The 20,832-nt window shown below is 40.3% G+C and overlaps 1 protein-coding gene across 9 annotated transcripts in view; it reads left to right on the top strand.

Moving 5' to 3' along the window:
• The window catches only part of LOC101052132 (lymphotactin), a 143,795-nt gene that overhangs the window by 91,770 nt on the left and 31,193 nt on the right, over positions 1-20,832 (top strand). For 5 of the 9 annotated variants that reach the window (XR_012515048.1, XR_012515053.1, XR_012515050.1 and 2 more), the window contains one exon: positions 3,746-20,832. This exon is cut by the window's right edge. The exons of 2 other annotated variants lie outside the window; for them this stretch is intronic. The gene's annotated coding sequence lies outside the window, so the exon portion shown is untranslated. The remainder of the gene's footprint in view (positions 1-3,745) is intronic. 2 more of the 9 variants (XR_012515049.1, XR_012515054.1) reach the window with 2 other exon arrangements.

The following is a 20,832-nucleotide window of genomic DNA, read 5'->3' as shown; positions in this document are numbered from 1 at the left end:
GTTGGGATGAGTTCTTTTTTTATTTTTTTTCCTCTCTCTTATTTTTTTTCCTTTCTTTTCTTAAAATTGTACTTTAGGTTCTGGGGTACATGTGCAGATCATGCAGGATTGTTGCATAGGTACACATATGGCAATGTGGTTTTCTGCCTCCATCTCTCCATCACCTACGTCTGGCATTTCTGCCCATGTTATCCCTCCCCGACCTCCCCACCCCCCTGCCGTTGAATGCAGCCTTTCCATGACCTTAAGGTCACAGTTACCCCAGAGAATCTGTTCAGTGCCCTGAGAGTCATTTGTGGAACACCAGTGCATATGGTGCCCCTCCAGTCAGTCCAGTGACTACGTAAGACTTTCATTCTATTTCATCTTCTTGAACACCTAGAGTGGTTGTTATTTTCTTCACGGAATACTGACTAATGCTGCTTGTTCTCTTCCATTTCAGTGCCTGGTTTTCCCTTTAAAAAAGGCTTGCCTCTACCTTTTTCTCCCTTTAAAAAACAAAAACCAAACAACAATAACATTATTTTGGGGCTTAAATTGCATGACTTAAGGTCTTAAGCTCACCACAGTGGAGGAGCCATATACTTGTATGCTTCTTTTTTATTTAACTCAAGAGGTTTCCAGATTCACTCTCCAAACACACTTCTTGTTTTTTTCTTTTAATTATCCTCATTCATCTTTCAAATCCCTAATTATTTCTACTGTCTGCTTACCAATGAAAATGAAGGATGAAGGGTCTTTGCAAAGATGAGGATTTATTCTCCTTAATATTCTTCCATTCTTTTGATAACAAAATTATCCTGAAAATGAACTATCATTATGATACCTATGGAAGCAGAAAAGTCTAAAACAACACTCAAGATGGCTGTTTGGGAGAATATTCTCAATAAGCTATGTTAGAATATAGGTCAGGTCAGCTATATAAATATCTAAGACCATACTCTCGGACACTAAATGCTACTCATAAAAAATTAAGTGAAATTTAGAGTGGTTTTAAAATTTATTACAAATGACAAATTGAAAAATAAACCAATTGACAATATAGATTTTATTTCTATATTTAGTGCTGAAGTCATAGGAATCCCTTGGCCAGTGATTGCAAAAAATTTAGGTTTGGAGCTGTAAATGTTGAAATTCCCATGGTATTAAATTATTTCAATGAGTTCAAAAATATCCTAAATAATTGAGAGAAATTTGTTATTACCTGTTTTTTACACTACTAGAGTAGATGGTTTCAGATATTTTTTATGCTAATCATTTTCTCTCTTTGATCTAATTTAATGGGCTAGAATGTTCTCCATTAGACCAGGTGACTCAATGAAATGAAGTCAACTAGTTTGCATACTCCCGCTTTTTATCTTCTCAGTGTAGATATGAAGAACAGGAAAAAGAGATTTAAAAATATAATAATGATATTAATATATTTAAGTGTGTCTCCAAGTATTTTTAAGTATGTCTCTGGCTAAAAATAAGAACTTTTATTTTTAAATCAGTGGAGGGGTCTGTAGTGATTGGAAAATCATTTTTTGATGGGGAGAAAAGAGCAGTTATGACACATGTGTGCAACTGTTATTTTCTAAATAAATTCATAATCACATAACATTCATATATTATTAATACATTTTAGGTCTTTTAAGCAGGAGTCATACATTTTTAAAACTATTACATAATTTAAAAATTAGTAGGGGAAACAAAATTTGGAATAATGATATATTTTAAGAGATAAATATATTCTCAAACTCTTATTATGCTGATAACAATTTGCTAATTGCAAATCAACTCTATTAAAGCAATTTCTCTAAGGACTAATAGATTACATGTTTTCAACCTCATCAATTATTCTAGATGTATGTGAAAGTAGTGAAACTGAAAGTAGAAAAATATATTTCTTTAACAATATATTTTGTCATTCAGACTTTTTACTCACCAGGTGGGTCTTCTCCTGGTTTAGTGCATAAGGGGAGATTAGATTATGGAGAATATTTCTGTTCATGAAAGTCACACACTAAATCACTTCAGTTTCTGTACTTTCCAGAAGAAGCTAAACATTTACAGGAAAAAGTCAATATTCTGTATGGCTCCAGAGGACTTTTAGCATTTCTGTAAATGTAGGGAGAAGAAGCATGGTTCAAATCTCTCTCGGGCTTCTGCATAATTTTATACCAAATACCATACACTCAGTTAGTGACACCCGTAGATGACTCAAACAGCACTGTTTACATTGGCTTTGGGGACCATGGGGCTAAAGGGTCTTAGGGGTTGTAGTCTTCTTACAATGCTAGATGCGAAAACACTTCCCATGATGATATCACAGCTATTGTTTGCTCCTTAAATCTTTTTTTTTTTTTTTTTTTTTTTTTTTTTCTTTTTTTTTATTGCATTTTAGGTTTTGGGGTACATGTGATGAACATGCAAGATTGTTGCATAGGTACACACATGGCAGTGTGCTTTGCTGCCTTCCGTCCCCTCACCTGTATCTGTCATTTCTCCCCATGCTATCTCTTCCCTCCTCCCCACCCCCCGCCCCTCCCCCATTTCCCCCCAACAGACCCCAGTGTGTAGTGCTCCCCTCCCTGTGTCCATGTGTTCTCATTGTTCAACACCCGCCTATGAGCGAGAATATACGGTGTTTGATTTTCTGCTCTTGTGTCAGTTTGCTGAGAAGATACAAAGGAGTTTTCAGGTGGCTGCCCTAAAGAAACTGGCCAGTGGATTGCTCCCAGAGCTTAGGAATACATGGCTTCTCGGTGTGCTCATATATGCAACCCAGATGTTTGCTTGGATTGTTTGCCTTTTAAGGTTCAGATTTGACTCACCTGAAAATCATTTTACCTGGATGCTCAATCCCTTTTCTAAGATTTTTGCAGTTTCACAAAGGGGCTTATGTTTCATAATTATCTTTAGTTCTGAGCCTCTGTGGCCATTGAACAGTTTGGCTTCCAGACCACTTTGTGTGTGTGTGTGTGTGTGTAGTTGTTCTCCACTGGTCAGTGTGGCTAGAACTCAACCCTGTTGTTTGATCACACACACACACACACTCTCACACACACACGCACACACACGCACACGCACACACACACGTCATTGTGGGTCTAGCAGAGTTTATCAAAGGACTGAAGGTTGGAAGAAAAGGCAAAGAAGTGTGGCATTTATTTCAAGCAACTTAAAAATTTCAAACTTATTACGAAATGCTTTTGTTATTAAAGGACCTTTGGGCAGGCTGCTCTGTTACTCAGCCATTCTCTCCTTCTCCTTCCTGATAAATTTTTGGCTTGTTGATCTACACATACACTTGGGGTTTTACCTCGCCCCCCACCCCCCAGGGATTCCCTAAAGATGGCTCAGTCTCTAAGCAGATTCTGATGCCAGATGTTCAGATAATACCTTCCAGCACATGCTACGTATGTAGCATTGAAAGGAGTCTTAGGATAGAGCTGGTTTCTGATCTATGTTTATGTCTTGGTTGTGAAAAAATGGTCAGTCAAACTGTCCATGCTTCAGTCTGTTTCATCTCCAGGCCATTTTGTTTTATTCTTTAAAGAAACTAATCACCTTGTAAACACCATGTACTTTCATGACTGGAGTGAGTTACTTCATGAATCTCACGAAATTCTTGCCAATGATTGCTTACTCCTCTCTGATGTGTTCACTGGTGGCCCTTCTGGAATTCTGCCATCTATCTTTATTCCCAAGGCTGGGGCTCAGTAGTCACTTCCCCTTTGCCTTCTTTCTTGCCTCCACTTAGAGAGAGCCAACACGGACCCCTTACTCTGGAATCTTCCTTCCTCTGGGCTGTACGCTAGCAGAGCCATTTGAAGATGTGTGTGCCCATGGTCTCAGGTGGACAGAAGAATGTCTGAAGACTCTCAGGTCAGACAGTTACCATTTTCCTCAGTCTCTCTTCCTCAGAGAAGTGCTCCTGCAAGGTACTGTTTTCCATGGAAACCTCCTTTTAAGTCACCAATTAGTAGAAACCTGTTGAGAATCCACTACATTTTTGTGACCACATATTAGTTGCTGTAAATCATTATATTCTGCCTAATATTGAAGTGTTCATGCTATTTTCATTCCTACTTTATATCTGATCTAATCAGGGACATAATGTCTTGGGTGAGTATAATTTAAATGCTATTTCTGCTAAATGATGCTTAGCCCCAACCTTTTATTTGATCTTTGAAGGACAATCTCATTCATTTTACACTGCTCAGAACCCAGAACAAGCTGACTTGAATGCTTAAAATAGCCCAATATCCCCACAAGCAGTGTGTAGTGGAGTTGAGTCACTGAGGCAGGGGAAAGTCCATATCTCGGGTGTTATTATGGTCAGAATAAAGGTAAATATCTCAACTCCTTTCAGAGCTACTCGAACATCAGATAGCTGTGTGGTTTCTGCAGAGTTTGTGAGAGAGCTGGGCTGGGTGGCAGGGCCTGCTGAGTGACCTCATGTGGCCTGCTAAGTCCTGGTTCCCACTTCCGCCTTCCATCTTGCTGAGGAAGAAGGAGACACATTTCCACAATCTGTAATGAGACAGAACTGGGGTGGGGGTGCTCTGGAAACACACATCCCCTGAAAGAGCCCAGAGGGAGGAAACACTGCAATGGAATGAAAGATCACTTCTCTCATGAGGTGTCTGCATAGGGCTGAGAATGGGACTGAGCGAGGCGTGTCGTGGGTGGCTAAAAAGCAGATTGGGTGAAGGTCCAAATTCACTGTCACGAAGGTGATGTGTGAAGTGTGGGGGCTGAGGCTGAGGAACTGGAAGGTCAGAGGTCTGGGCTGGCAGAACAGAAGGAGGAGTGTTATTTGGGGTAAGAGGTGATTTGCTGGGCAGGAAGGTGACTTTCCATCTCTTTTCAGTGGTGCTGGGTGGTGGGAAGAGAAGAGGAAGCTGGGCTGGATAATGTAGTGTGAGCTGGGTAAGGAGCACGTTTTAACCTGTTACTATTTGTTGAAGGTGTCTGATGCACAGCAAGATCATGGAGGAACCGCACATGCGGGATTGACTGAAGTAACCAACTGAATATACTCATCTGACCTGGATATCCCTACAGGGGGAGAGTTAAATATATTGACTTCTGCCTTAGACTTTAGTTCTGATGAACATAGTCATGTGATTATTTAGATCCCAGCTTCACTATTACTTCTTCAAGGGACTTTCCCTGACCCCTCACATTAAATTAAGTCTCACAGATGTATCCACACTATTAACAGCTGTGATTTTCCTTCTTAGCACTTGTTGCTGTGTGAATTCTAAGTTCATCTGTTTGATGTCTTTACTCCTCTAGACCATTATGTTCCACAAATGCAGGAAGTGTGTGTCTCATTCATCATGGTACTTCAAAACCTAGCATGGTTTAATAACTTTTTGTTGAATGAATGAATGAATACATGAAATAAGTGTTCACTGAGCACCAACTGTGTGCCAGCTCTGAGATGACTGCTTCGAGGAGATGGCATGAGGAGTTGGTGGCAGACCTTCCTCACCGCATGGCTTTCAGGGCTGTGGTAGAGTCATGCAGTCAACGACACAAGGCACAGCACAGAATCAGCCGTAGGAGAGGAGTAAAGGGGCTCATGGAGAAAACGGCAAGTAGTAATGCCGTGTTTATAATGACCAGTTGCAAAGACAATGAATGAAATGATCTGTCAGTTCTTACAATTTGACTGTGGGGATTGAAGGGTGGACAGTATTATTTCTTTTTCACAGTAGGGGAAATCAAGGATCGGAGGTGGTCTGAAATTTGCCCGGAGTGGCGCTGTCAAGTTTTTTCCTAGTACACCGATTTCTCATTCCTTTTGAGACAGATCTTGAAGATTGAGAATTCTTTTTTTGTCTTATACTGTGAGAGAATATTGACAATCAGAAATTGATGAAAGGATTGGAAAGAAAGCATTCAAGAAGGAGGGAACAATATTAGTAAAATCACAGATGTTGAATGTTCTAGGATCTGGGAATCACAGCATCAAGCTTATTAGGGCTGGAGGTAATTTAGATCAGTGAATCCAAGTCCTTTATTTTATAGATGCAGAAACAGACCCAGAGACCCTGTCCACAGGGCAGTTAGAGAGGTGAGCTGGAAGCAGGTCTTTGGTCATGTCTATTTCACAGCATTCCTATAGCATCCTATGAAATGGATTCTGGCATTGTCTCCAGCCAAGGAAAGTGAGCCTTAGGAGATTAGGAAATTTGAATTTGCTGTGCTACAGGAAATCTAGGATTTAATCTTGTGTCTTAGATGATCCAAAACCTGAGCTCTTAGTTACGGTTTTCTCAAGTATTTAAAAATAGTTTTGGAAGCTGTTTCTGGGACCCAGGGAAAGCATCACAGTGAGACGCTAACAGCAGAGTTGGAACTGGTGTCTATGTTCCATGACTTGGAGTTGAAAGGGCAGTTCTTCGCTACTACATTAAAGACTCAGTGTAATTTTAAGGACCCGGTCAAAGGCTCTCCTTCCTAATAATAACTCTGTCTCATCATTCAGCTGATACCAGGAACTCTATTAACTTAAAGGTTTTTAATTTCATGAGAGAATACCTAAACGTAATTCCAAGTAAAGCCAGCTCACTAAGCTGTGAATTTGTTGGGACTAATGGCAAACCCAAGGTGAGTTTTGAGCACACTGAGTGTGAGGTAGATAAGTGAAATAAACTTTTGTACGCATTAGCAATAATTATATTGCTGAACATGTATTCTGTGCTGCCCCAGCACCAAGCCCAGGGCATACACGTTACCTCGTGTGACCATTCCACCCCTGTGTGGACGACATTCTGCTTTCACTCCATTTTACAGATGAGGAAAGGGAGGCACAGAGAGGTGAGGACATTTGCCGAGAGTTACAAAGCCAGCAAATGATGGATCCGAGATGTGAACCCAGGTAGACTGTCCACTCTCTTAACTACCCCATGGGTCCAGAATTCAGGACGGGCCATGGAAAGTTTTAATGTAGTTGAACATGAGAGACATTACTAAGAAATGGAAATGGCCTATTAGGTCAGCACGTTTTTGGTATGACTCAGATTCTACACCTACCATGGGAAACTGTGGCACTGTTTGTTTTTAGGGAATTTCTCTGGTGTAGTTTAAGAAATTTGGAAAAGTGTGAGAAATCCTGCCACTATCGTAGACACCTGCTAAACGTCACGTCACTTATCCTCAGGTTCAGCCTGTCTTCTGGCTGTTACTTCTGTTAAACACGCCTCCTGTCAGCTTCTCCACTGGCAGAGTAGCAGATTTCTGGGATTAAGTTTCCAATGACCCATCCGAGGGCTCCTGTGCTGTTTGCTGCTGTCACCTGATGGACTGGCATTTAACTAATGTACACACAGGCCATTTGATGTTTCGGCATCATTTAGCAGTCATCTCTTATGTCCAAAAGCTTTCAGGAGTCTTAGTACCTGGAAGGGAGAAAGGAAGGGAGGGCAAGTGTCATGAAAGTTTAAATGTCAAGGAAGAAATAAAGATCACTGACACAGGAGTTAAGGTGCTGGATAAGGGCTCCAAAGTTCATGTGCTGCCTCGGGCTTCGAAGTGTCGTTGGAAGCCCATGACGTTTTGCATGCCAGCAGTGTCCACTTAGCCCAAGGTGGAGTGCTGGCTTCGACAGGCTGGACTGCTGAGGTGGATCTGGCCTCAGTCAGGAATAGATGCATTTTGTGATAGCTGTGGCAAGCAGAGGGTGCTGCACTTACTGATGCTAAAAATAAAAGTGCTGCCGAATGCTAAGGCACTTCAAAGTCACTAAGAAGTGTACTTGGGGGAACTGCCACTTCCTGTCGTGCATATGAGAGTTTAGAGAGGGACTGACCGCAGCGTGTGCAGCAAGGAGGTCAATTTGATGTCTGTAATGTACAGGGAGAGGGGAGGGTGCCGTGGAGTCCACTCCCTGACGCTAGGGAGGGCTGCATGCAGATTTGTTCACCTCAGAAACCTGACGTTTGTCCAGGTGCTTCCTTTGCTTATAAAGTCTTGCTCCTAGTGCATCATGCAGCCAAATCCTACCCATTTACAAATCAATCAAACAAACAAACAAAAACATCAAACAATGTACTGTTTACTTGCTTTCTATTTCCCTCATTGCCTGTGGTCTCCTGAAGGCAGGGGCCTGTGTCTCACTCAGTCTCCAGGGCATAGCACAGTGCGCTGGAGAATTCTCTTTTGAATAAAGAAGTCTCCCTCTAGAGCACTTTGCCCATCCCCCTCTTGCCTCATCAAGGATACCACTCCCTCCTGTTTCTTCTCTTTTCGTGGCAGATAAATTATCCCTTTTCCACAAAGTTTGTCTTCTTCAGCGGCCACTGCACATTCTACCCCAATGCCTTCCTGCTCTACTATGCCCTGATGGGAGGGACTACGGGGGGAGTCCCCTCCCCGCCACCCCTGCATCCCTGGTGTGATGGGCAGGGAACCTCATTGCCCGTGACTCTCTTGGTGTTATGGGGTGATGTGAGCACTTGTCCCAAAGGAGTCAAAAAAGTCAGAGTGGAAACAAGGACTCGGCTTGTCTTGTTCTGAGTTCGTGATAAAGAAGTCTGCTTTCTATTTGGCTGGATCTTTGACTTGGCTTCCTAGAGTCATCAAGAGAATACAAACAATCAGAAGAGAACTTCCACCTGCCTCTGTCCCCACTACTCTCAATCTACTTTTCCTCTAACGAACGAAACATCTCTGTTCCTACCCAAGCCAAGCCTTACTCCACGGCCCGGGACCCCATGTCCACCTGCCCAGCCAAAAGTATCACTCCAACTTTGTTTCTGCTCTCTGGTGTCTCTCGCAGCCCTGGATTTTCCAATCGGCGTGTAAATGCACAATGTTCTCCCATCTAGAATTAAATCTGTCTTGAATGTACATGGTCCTTGATCTATTAGCCCATTTCTCTGGTCCCCTTTTGAGCCATAAGCTGAAAGGGTTCTCTTTACGAGCTGTCCCCACTTCCTTTTCTCACCTTTTCCCTTGAACACATTGCAGTCAAGTTTCTCTCCCCCCACCCCGACCCGCTTTTTGTTAAGTTTCTTTTTCTTTCATCACTCAAAAACTAAAACAAAACAGAAGTCCAGCCTGCTTTTGTCAAGGTCATGACGAGCAGGGTGGCGATTTGTTTTATTCTATTCAGATCATTTCTGGCTCACACATGTTGTCCTGTCATGTTTTAATTACCAAGAGCTTCTTTCTTTACTCTGAAAAATGTTCTGATTTAGGCAATAGATTATTAGATGGTCACTTATATCTCAGTAAAGGACAACTCCTTTGTTTCACCTCCTTGGACCCAAGTCCCGGAACCATCCTTGCCTCCTTTCTTTCTCTCACACCCCCACATAATTCATCAGCAAATATGACATCTTTAAATTCAAAATATAGCCACAACAGCATTACATTTCTCCAATATCCCTGTACTCCAGGCTACTGTCGTATTTTACCTACTTTGTTTGATCACCTGCTAACTAGTCTTTCTGCCTCCACCCTGCCCCTCCCTCTACCTAGAGTCTATTGGTTACACAACAGCCAGGATGATTCTTGAGGCTCTCCCTGACCTGGCTTGGTCATCTACCTCTCTGCCCAACACTCCTCACCTTCTCAACTCTAGCCATACCGGCCTCTATTTTCTTCAAGCACACCAGGAATGTTCCTGTTTCACCTCAGTGTCTTTGCATTTGCTGTTCCCTCTTCTGAAATTCTCTTCCGGCTTTCCCTATGTCTCACATCATCATGTCTCTGTTAAAATTTCAGCTAATCACCTTTCCGTACAGCCCTGTTTATAGGTAATAAAACCACTACTACCATAACATCCTCACAAACACTCTCTGTTCCCCCTTCTCCCATTTTATATTTCTCTGTTATAGTTAACACCTCATTGACATATTCTTTCTGTCTCTTCTGCTGTAAGATAAGCTCATGAAGACAGGAACTTTATCTATTTTGTTCTAGGCTTTATCCCTAGCACCTAAAACAGTTCATGGCATGTAATAGGCACATGATAAATATTTGTTAAATGAAAGAATGTACAAATAGATTTCTAGCCTTACAAAATGAGATCAATGCCACGTTTTTCAAAAATTTCCTGATGTCCAAAAGTTGGTATCCATTTTTTAGCATGAGAGATGCACAGAAAATATGAAAAAAAGAAAAAGAAAACAAAACTACAAAGACTTTTAATTTTCCAGCTATTTCGAGAATAACTTGGCACACATTATTTTATTTGTATATATTCATGCGGTACAAGTGCAATGTTGCTGCACTGATAGATTGCATTGTAGTAAAGTGTATTTATCACTGGAGCAACTGAAAGTTCTTTTTGAATAAAAAGGTGACAACCAAAATGTCCCCACAGAAAATTTTATTTAAATTATATCATACCTATATGGAGACTATTATATAACCATAAGAATGATCAATAAATAACACTTAATAGCATTAGAAAGTATTTATGATATGATGCTAACAGAAAAATATGAAAATAAATAACCAACTATAGAGTCTCAAATATGTAAACATATGAATGTGACCTTGGGAAGAAAAACCATGGAAGAAAATGCTCCAAAACATGACTAGTGGTAATTTCTAGATGGTAGAACTATGGGAAATTTAAATAGTCTATTTTTTCTACCTTTTCCAAAATTTTCCTCATGTATATTTTTTGTTTTACTATCAGAAAAAAACTTTCTTATATATTTCAAAAGTGATAGCATTCTAAATTCACTGAGGTAAGTTGTTTTCTTTGAGTTTTTACAAGCATGATAAAGATTTTGATAGGCCCACATATTCTCTCCTGTGCATTAAGGCTGACACTGTGCATTTGGAAGTCAGCTGGCTGAGCTGGTAATCCATGACCTAAGAAAACACAGGTTCAAAATTCTTAGTATCAATATTATATTTACTCATTAAAACAAGCTTATTGGAGTTGGTTACTAGTTGATAACACTGGTTTGCCTTTATATTATAAATGGGGGTTGTTAACATAATATTTAATTCAGTAGATCTCTGGGTGCTACAGACTATACATGTAACTATTATTAATCTTACTTTGTGAGGCTTTATTTTAATGTGTCATTAAACTTCTTCTCTTCTTTGTGCAAAGAGGTTGATAACATCCTTTTGTCAATTATTAGAGATAATAGTTTCTCAATGGTTGTGAGAGTGATGAAAGCGTTTTTTGAGGTTGTGATTTATTGTAGAGAAAGTGTTGACCAAACCTGACATAGGTCAACTATTCAAAAAATCTGAAAGTCAAAACTCAGATTAACTCTTAGATCCATATAGTCAAAATTAAAATTTCTGCCTATTCTTATTTGCCATCTGACTCCTGTGATGGAAATCTGGAGACTAAACTCATGAGAATCTCAGATAAAGATATCATGAATATGCATGTGCTCATTTCCTCCTCCTTTTAATAGCTGTCTAAGCTGGGACCCAAGTTTAAAAGGGTCATCGATTAAAAATTTATATTTTGGGGTGAGAAGAATTTGACAGAGTAACAGTGAGAATAGGCAGCATGGTGCTGTTGTTGGCCAGCTTGGGAACTAGCTTGTAAATTGTAGCATCTCATCTTTGTTATTGATCATTTAAAAAAATCTTTAACAATAAGAGTACAATTTAAGGAATAACAAAACCATGTAGGTTAGCAAAGAGATTATAGCAAGTAAAATGCTCTTGTGTATGTCTCTCCAGTCATATTATTCCTCACCCCTGAGATAACCACTTTTCTGAATTTTGTGTTAATCACTCTTTTGGTTTGATTTATAGTGTTATCACTTACATATATATTTCTACACAATATATTGTTGATATTTTGCATATTTTGAGCTTTATGTGAGTGGAATTATACTGGATATATTTTGTGGATGTACATTTCTTCCAATATTAATTGAGGTTTGTCAAAATCCATCTGTGCAACTAGAGTCTATTTTTCATTATTGCACAATATTCCATTGTGTGGGCATACCACAATGTATTAGTCTATTCTACTTTTGATGGACATATGGGTTATATTCAATGTTTGCTATTACAAAGGCAGCTATAAATATTCTTTTAAAAATATGTGAAAGTAAATATCTATGTAGAATGAGAAAATAAATCACAACAGATTATGGGGGCCTCTCCACTCTGAGGCAGTTTTTCAGGGAATTTACCATCGGTCTTCTCTAGAAATGCTTTCTACTTGTAATCTGCCTTCCCATCTCCACACAGAATATTCTACAACTCTCAGCAAAAACACTTGGCCCATTAAATGGGCTTTTGCAAGAAAAAGCCTGAAGCTTATTAAGCCTCATGACATTTTGCTACATCCTTTTGGGTGGGCTCACATCTGGGTTCAGAATTGTGGGCATGGTCAGATGTTGGATGGGCCAGACTCTCATTCAGTGAGTGGAATGGGACAGTCACAAGTGGGTGTAAGAGCCTGACAGGAGAGAGCTAGGTTCTGTTGAATCCCGACCATGTGCCTGGCACTGTGCATGGCATATTCTAGGCACTTCTATTCCCTTCCTCTTTTAGCTCCACTTCATTTATGGAAAAAATGTAAGACTTATAGAGGTGAAGAATCAACTTGAATATGTCTAATTCCGTCTTTTTCTTACTTGGTGCTGCTAAAACCTTCCTACTAGAAAAGTTTTCATCTTGGTGGAAGGAGATTTACCTATTCTTGAGGACACACTGCTCTCAAAGAGCAACTTGTGTATCCATCCAGTGTAGGAGTAAAACAACATATACGCATTCATGTCATGCCATCCGCTTATACCTTTCTGGCTTGAGGAAGGAGTTTTTAAAAACCAGAAGGGAATAATTTTTATGTGTGGTTAAATGCATATCAGGCTTCACTGATGATAAATTACCAGTGTCATCAGTGGAAAGCTCTACTTTAATTCCAAGAAAGTCTGGGGTCTTGCTTTTTTTTCTTTCTCATAGCTACTTCTAATTCTTCTTAAACTTATGACCAAATTTTACTGGTTGGGTCTTATTTTTTCCATTTATAATCCAACAGTTCTCAGTCCTCATTCAGGGTCATTGTGATGATTCATGTGAAAAGAGTTTAGTCTTTAATAGGCCTGTTTGAATACAGATCACATACAGCTATGAAAGGCATTGATATTAGTTTTATTTTTATTAAGAAAAACATTTGCAGATAATAATGCTAATTTAATTACAAAAACTTGTTCTCCCTTTGACGGAAGTGAAAAATGTATTATTTTTCTTTTTTATTATGAATATTATATAAATAATTTATGTTCATTATGAGCATTCTTGAAATATCTCCTAGAACACACGTTCAAGAGTTTCTCTAGGTATAAACCTGGGAGAAAAATTCTGAGTCACTGGATATGTGCATGTTTAGTTTTCCAAGGATTTGCCAAACTGCTTTCCAGAGTATTCATACAAATTTATAAACCTAGAAGCAGGAAATGAGAATTGTCTTCCTTCACATATTTGTCAACACTTGTTATTGTTTTACTGTCTTATTTTTACTAATCTGGAAGGAGAGACTTGGCATTTCATTCAGTTTTAATTTTCTCCTAACTACTAATGAGGTTAAGGTTGAGCTTGTTTTCATTTAATTTATGGCTTCTTTGTGTTTTCTCTTCCATAAAACACCTGTTCATAGGTTTTCCAAGATTTTTTGGTCTTTTTTTTTTAAAAAAACTAATTGTTGAAAGTATTTTTTTCTGGATATAAATCTTGTTTTTGTATGTGTAGCAAATATTCCTTTCTAATAGTGTCTTGTATTTTGCCCTTTTTATACATCTTTACATAAGCAGAAGTTGTTAATTTGAATGTCATTAAATTTATCAATCTTTTTCTTTGGGGTTTCCATTTTTGTGTGTTTTTTCTTAGTAATAAAAATCTTCTATTTTTTTTCTACAAGTCTTTTATTTTTTCCCCACATTTAAGTATTTATTGTTGTGAGATAGGAACTTTATTTCATTTCCCTCTATGTGGTTGCACAGTAGGACCAGAAGCACTTATTTAATTATCTGCTGTTTCTCCACTGATCTATAATGCTTGGTCAGTTACAGATTACGTGGGTCTGTGTCCACACTCCTTTTCTGCTCCCTGGGTCAGTTTGCCTATTCCTTCCTAAGAGCACACTGTCTTAATTACCTGCCTTTAAACCAAGTATTAATCTCTATCCTTTAGGGCAGGTGTCCCCAAACTATGGCCCGCGGGCTGCATGTGGCCCCCTGAGGCCATTTATCTGGCCGCCCTACTGCACTTCAGGAAGGGGCACCTCTTTCATTGGTGGTCAGTGAGAGGAGCACAGTATGTGGCGGCCCTCCAATGGTCTGAGGGACAGTGAACTGGCCCCCCCTGTGTAAAAAGTTTGGGGATGCCTGCTTTAGGGTATGACCTGTCCTTCTCCACTCTCCATCTAACTTGGTAGAATTATATACTCTTGACACTTTGTTTTTAAGTAGAAAAGTATTTTAATCTGTCACTGGCCATACAGCCAAAAGTGAATGGACCACCTCTCCCTTTTTTCAAGGACTCTTTATCTTACAGAGTTGTTTTGAAAATCACAGAAGACACAACGAATGGAAAACATACTAGAGAAAAAGAAAATGGTCTTCAGTAATTTCTAGGATTAGGGAATTTCCCTTCCTTTTAAATCATTCTGCTTACTCTTCAGGCTTTAGTTTTCTCATCAGCTCATTATCTCAATACATGTAATATCTGAGCTGACCTGTGAAATGAATTCAAAACCTTCAGACTGAAAGTGTAGGTGCAGGAATACACTTTAAAGGTGCAACTTCCTGTGGCTGCTCACTTTTATTCTCTGCTTCTTGGACAAAATAGGTTTGGTGATTACACACGAAGCCTTGAGGCTGGGAGACATGAATATCCTTGGAAAAGGTATAGGATGAGCCTTTAGAGACAGAAATAAGCCTCACATGTGTGAGACCTTGCAGGCGCCCCTTGCCCTCCTGCACCTACCATCCCATGTAGCTCCTCCCCTTCACATGCCTCACATGAGCACGGAGCACAGGTCACAGCTCCTCCTACTCTTTACTCACTGTTGAGATCGTCCTTCAGTAGGCAGTGGGGAGCTGCAGAGAAAGACTGTGGTTTTCTCTGCAGGCAGTTGTGGGTGTGACCAAGTGAAAGGGTGTATGTTAGTATATGTCATCCTGGGGGGAAAAGAACAATAATACTCTACCATCACTGTGGTGGGTTTTCCTCTCACCCCACCTAACACTTCTATTTTAATCTATAGTTGTCCCAGCCTCTAGGCCCCTTGCAAATGTCACTACTTCTTTCCTGCCTCCCCCTCATTCTCTTCTGTGACTTTTTAGGGCTTTCTATGGGCAGAGCTTTTATTTAAGGGGGCTGGATGAATGATGCAGGATGCCTCTGTGCTTTGTGTGCAGGAGGGCTGAAAACCACATTGCTCAAGTCCAACATATTTGCCTAAAAGAAACATGTTCCTTCACAAAATATTCTACTTCCTAATTTGCCATACCAAATGATGTGGAAAAATCCAACCCCCCCTCCTTTTTTTGTTCTCTCTTTCATGCTAATACCTGAAAAGGGAAAGTAGATGGAAGTAAAAGCAAATTTACATGAGGCTGAGTGCATGTGGTCGAGTTCAGCATTCTCCATTGAGAACTCTTCCAGTGTGCACTTAGACTCTGTCCCAGTATTAATCCCAATTACGGGTACAATGAGGTGAAGAAAAATATTTGGACTGATTCCTTTTAGAGACAAGACTATATTTGTTTGGAAGAAATACTTTGGTAAGTTTGTTGAGTTTGAATTGTGAGACTCCAGGGCATGTGCAAGCAATGACGTTTGCTCTTCTAACTTGTAAGTGTGAGATAAAGAGTAGAATGCATTTTGCTTTAAAAGGGAGGGGTGCCAAGAGAGAAAAAAGAGACCAAGAGTGACTTGATGGAAGACCATGGGCTACATGATGCAACACCATCCCTTCATCCCCTGCTTCCCTGAAAATCAGAAAAATTACTGATTTTCCAAGTTCTTGATGGGAATCACTTTGTTTTTGCAGAAATCTGAGGAGCTGAGTGTGTCTTGTCAGCACTGATGTGGAGTTGAAACAGAAACAGTATATTTAGAGGTAGTAGAGGGAGGCAGAAAGTATGACAAGAAAGAAAGGGTCTCTAGGAATTTGCAGAAACTACGGGGAGAGTTTTGGCTTTACAAGGGCTGTGGAATTTGAAGCTTTAACCTAAACCTGGAAGTTGGAGTGACAGAGGGGTCCCTTACGACCACGAGGTTGCAGGAGGAAAGTGATGTGGTTATCATAAAGAACTGCAAAGCCTCTTATCCTGTAGAATACAGTTTAGCTACTTCACAACAGCTTGATTAGGCTTATCTACCTTCTCTGCCAACTTCTTTTGCTTGCTGACTGTTGCACTGGAATTGTGGACCAGTTGGCACTGTCAGTGCTTATATGTGCTAGACAAGTATTGGGTATTTCATCCCTTCAGACTCCAGGACTCAAGGAACTTATTGAGCACAGAAAACCTTGTAAGTACGTGTGGAGCAGTGAATCTGTACACAAGCCAAGGTCCAGTCCCTTAAAACCAGAGTCAGTGGCCTTCAACAAATCAAGGTACTCTCTACTTATGAGAGAAGTCTATATGCAAATTTAACTTTGAATATCATATAAATTGAATCACATTTTACATGGGTCATAAGCTAACTCTAACATCAAGAACATGTTTGGAATTAACAAATACTGTGAATCTGGATCTTTAAATTCTTAGATTCCGAAGAGATTTCACAAGAAACAAAGTATGAAAAAAACCTCATCAATTAATAACTTAAAAGAGCAGGTAACTCTAATCTGATAATCAGAAAGAGGACCCACATCATAAGCTCTGAAAAAAGGCGGCAGCCCATCAGGACTTAGAAATAAAGCCCCCACCTTCCTGGGACAGAGCACCTGGGAAAAGGAGTGGTTGTGGGTTCTGCTTCAGCAGACTTAAATGTCCCTGCCTGGCAGCTCTCTGAATGGAGTAACAGATCCCCCAGCACTGTGCTTGAGCTCTGATAAGGGACAGACTGCCTCCTGAAGTGGCTCCCTGATCCCTGTGTATCCTGACTGGGAGATACATCATGCTGGAAAGCTCTGGCTGCCATCTGGTGGGTGCCCTTCTGGGACGAAGCTACCAGAAGGAGAAACAGACAGCAGCCTTTGCTGTTCTGCAGCCCCCACGGGTGATTCCCAGGCAAGCAGGGTCTGGATGGACCTCCAGTAAACTCCAGAAAACCTGCAGCAGAGGGGCCTGACTGGTAGAAGGAAAATTAACAAACAGAAATAAATGGCTTCAACATCAACAGAAAGGACATCTACTCAGAGGCTGCATCCAAAAGTCACCAACTTCAAAGATCAAAGGTAGATAAATCCATAAAGATGGGAAGAAACCAGCACAAAAAGGCTGAAATTGCCAAAAACCAGAATGCCTCTTCTCCTCCAAGGAATCACAACTCCTCACCAGCAAGGGAACAAAACTGGATGGAGAATGAGTTTGATGAATTTACAGAAGTAGGCTTTAGGAGGTAGGTAATAAACTTCTCTGAGCTAAAGGAGCATGTTCTAACCCAATGCAAGGAAACTAAGAATTTCGAAAAAAGGTTAGATGAAATGCTAATTAGAATAACCAGCGCAGAGAAAAACATGGGCACAGTGGCTCATGCCTGTAATCCCAGCACTTTGGGAGACTGAGACAGGCGTATCACCTGAGGTCAGGAGTCTGAGACCAGCCTGGCTAACATGGTGAAACCATGTCTCTACTAAAAATACAAAAAAAAAAAAAAAATTAGCTGGGCATGGCAGTATTGTTTCTATAAAAAATCTGTTACCTGTGAGATTTTTTGTTATTTCTAAGAAATTTTTCTTTTCTTTCTGGTAGCTTTTAGGAATTTTCCCTCTGTCTTGATGTTTTCCAGTTCTACTACAATATGTCTGGGTGTAGACATTTTTAAATTCATTCTGCTTGCAGCTGAATGCATTTCTTCAATCTGAAAACTCATCTCTCCCCAATTTTGTTAAATTGTCAGCCATCACTGATATTTCTTCTCCTTTATTGTATCTGGTCTCTCTGTCTGGAACTCCTATTAGAAATAATGTGTTGAACATTCTCATTCTATCCTCCATCTTTCTTAACCTCTCTTCTACATTTTCCACATTTTCTTCTCTATTCTGTATTCTACCTAATTTCTTCAGAGCTAAATTCCTATTTGCTAATTTTCTTTTCAGAAGTGTCTAGTTAATGTTTAATCTGTCTGTTGAGGTTTCTTTAAATTATTATTTTCAATGTTTGTTTAGATTTTATTATTTCTTTTCCTTCCTAATGATTTATATCTATCTATCTATCTATCTATCTATCTATCTATTTATTTAGAGATGGAGTTTTGCTCTGCCATCCAGGCTGGGTTGCATTGGTGCAATCTTAGCTCACTGCAACATCTTCCTCCCAGGCTCAAGAGATTCTTCTGCTTCAGCCCAGAGAGAAGAAGCAACTTTTCCAGGGTTCACAGTCACCCAGGCCTCCTAACACCTAATCCAGTGTCCTTTTGATTTTACTATATTTATCACCACACAGCTAGCTAGTGGCAGAATGAGTGCAGACCTCAGGCCATCGATGCAAGTCAAGTAATATCAAGACAGCTTCCTAATTTGAACACAGGAGTCTCAGGCTCTGCCACTAAAACTGGGTGGCTAGTCTTATCTTTTCCTTGTGAAGCCTCCTAATATTGGGCAACCAGGGCATCTTTTACCTGTGTTGCCTCTAAAGAGCTCCTTTTAAGTAGTCACCCTTTCTTCTCTCAGATGTCTCTATATCCTGACCCACTTCTGAGTTAGGTGCAGGAACTGTGGTTGCTGTGATTATACTTTCACATGTAATCCACCAGCAAAGATTGAGAAAAATCACTTTCTCTTCTGATATAATCACTACCCTGTAATCTAGGGAAAGCAGAGGAGGATAAAGTAATCATCTCAGTATCACTCTGCACCTGTTGTGTGTTATTTCCCCAGGTGGCAGTGCGCTTACATGTGAAAGTGACACATCTCAAGGAGAGCTGTTCTGGTGGGAATTGCTCTCTGGTGGGAGCGTGTTCTTACTTCTTTGTATCTCAGAGAGTTCTTCCATGCTGCCCTTCTTTCCAGAGCTAATGGGTCATGGATGACCATTCTTTTTACAGTTGCTCTGTCTGACACGAATGGCATCATTGTCTGGCAACCTGATGAGAGATCTATTTTGGAGGCGAATGCAAGAGATGAGGGTTCTGATGACCTACCTCATGTCCTGGCTTTGCCACATGGTTGGATGACTTAGGCAAGTCACTTTATCCTGTCTGCATCTCAGTCTCTTCATGAATAAAATGGACATAATCAGACCTGCTGTTTTCCCTTACAAGGCTCTTGGAAGGATGAAACGAGGTAAGGGATGTGCAAATGCTCACAGTGCCAGAGAGCTCTATAGTGTAAGCATCACTAGGCTCTATAGTGTAAGCCAGAGAACTGGCTAGGGTGGAGAAGTAGAAGGCAGGTTGGGGAGATGAGTGGCATTGTCTATCAAAGGGTCCTGAGGCCCTCTTGGGGATTCCTGGCAATGAGCTCTCGGGCTAGGGTTGGGAGGCTGGGTGGGAGGTATGGAGTAGAGGGATGGGGTTGGGGGACTCCTGCCAGATGAGAGGCCCTAGATGCAGCCTCAGCTTCCCACAAGGTCTCTAGGTGCTATCAGTATGGGAATGCAACTCCTGAGCATCCAGTACCCACACTCAGAACTTTCGCCTCCTACTTCCAAGGCCACTTTCATGGATCCTTATTTTTTAAAAAAGAAGAGCAACATGGGGCAGGACCCCTCTTACAGGCAGAGTGAAACTAGAGCAAACCTCTTGATGTGTTCAGTTGTGCATGACCAAGCATCTCTATGGAATTTCAAAAGATGGCAGCTGCATAATCTGTGCTGATACCTCTGCCTGTGAATTTCAGCCCACGCCATGCAGTATTTGCATGATGTTCATGTGAGCATCTCCCTCAGTGCGGGTGGGCATGGGGCACTAAGAATGGAAGATGAATGTATGTCTCTGACTATGTGTCTTTATATTCCAGAGCCAAAAAATAAATACCCTGCAGAGTGCTTGCTTTACTGTGCAGGCGTCCTTTAATTTTTGGTGTCACTCATCAAGTGCTGAGAGTAATAATTATTTATAGTGTTTATTGCTGTCTTTGGCATTATGCTGCTTCAATATTCTTGGTAGGGGGAAGGGAAGAGTATTATGGAGAGGAGTGGGTATAAGAAGAAACTGACTTAGGATCTTAGAGCTTGAGGATGGAAGGAACCTTAAAGAGCATTTCTTCTCATCTTTTCTCTCTTTTTCTGGTAAGTGGTCATGCAGACTCTGTCCAAACACATTCAGTGATGCATAATTTACTGCTTCTCAAATCAACCTGTTTCCTTTCTGGATAATTGCAATGGGAGAAAATAATTTATAGAAATATGCTTTCTTCTATTTTCAATTCTTTTGTTTCAGTTATATCCTAAAGGTATTATCTCTAGGTGGATCAACTCTACATGATGCATTCAAAAGACATTGTCATAATAGTCCTACTGTTGCCTACAGGGATTAAATCAGAGTTTTAGGCATGGTAGAAACTGAAATTTCTCTAAGAAGCAGTCTTGTAGATACCCTTTAGGACTTATATTAGAGGAAGTTGTAGTAGAACCTGTAAAATGGTTAAAAAAAAAAAAAAAGGAATCCCAGATAGCAATGGGATCTATACAATTCAGGAATATTTTAAAAATCCTTAAGACAATGTATGAAGGACCCATTTATCGCCCACATATTATGCCAGACATAGTTCTGGGGCTGTGT

This window comes from Saimiri boliviensis, chromosome 19 (assembly GCF_048565385.1).
Source record: "Saimiri boliviensis isolate mSaiBol1 chromosome 19, mSaiBol1.pri, whole genome shotgun sequence".
Classification (NCBI taxonomy): Eukaryota; Metazoa; Chordata; class Mammalia; order Primates; family Cebidae; genus Saimiri; species Saimiri boliviensis.
The sequence above is the reverse complement of the archived record's forward strand: the minus strand, read 5'-3'. Positions and strand labels throughout refer to the sequence as shown.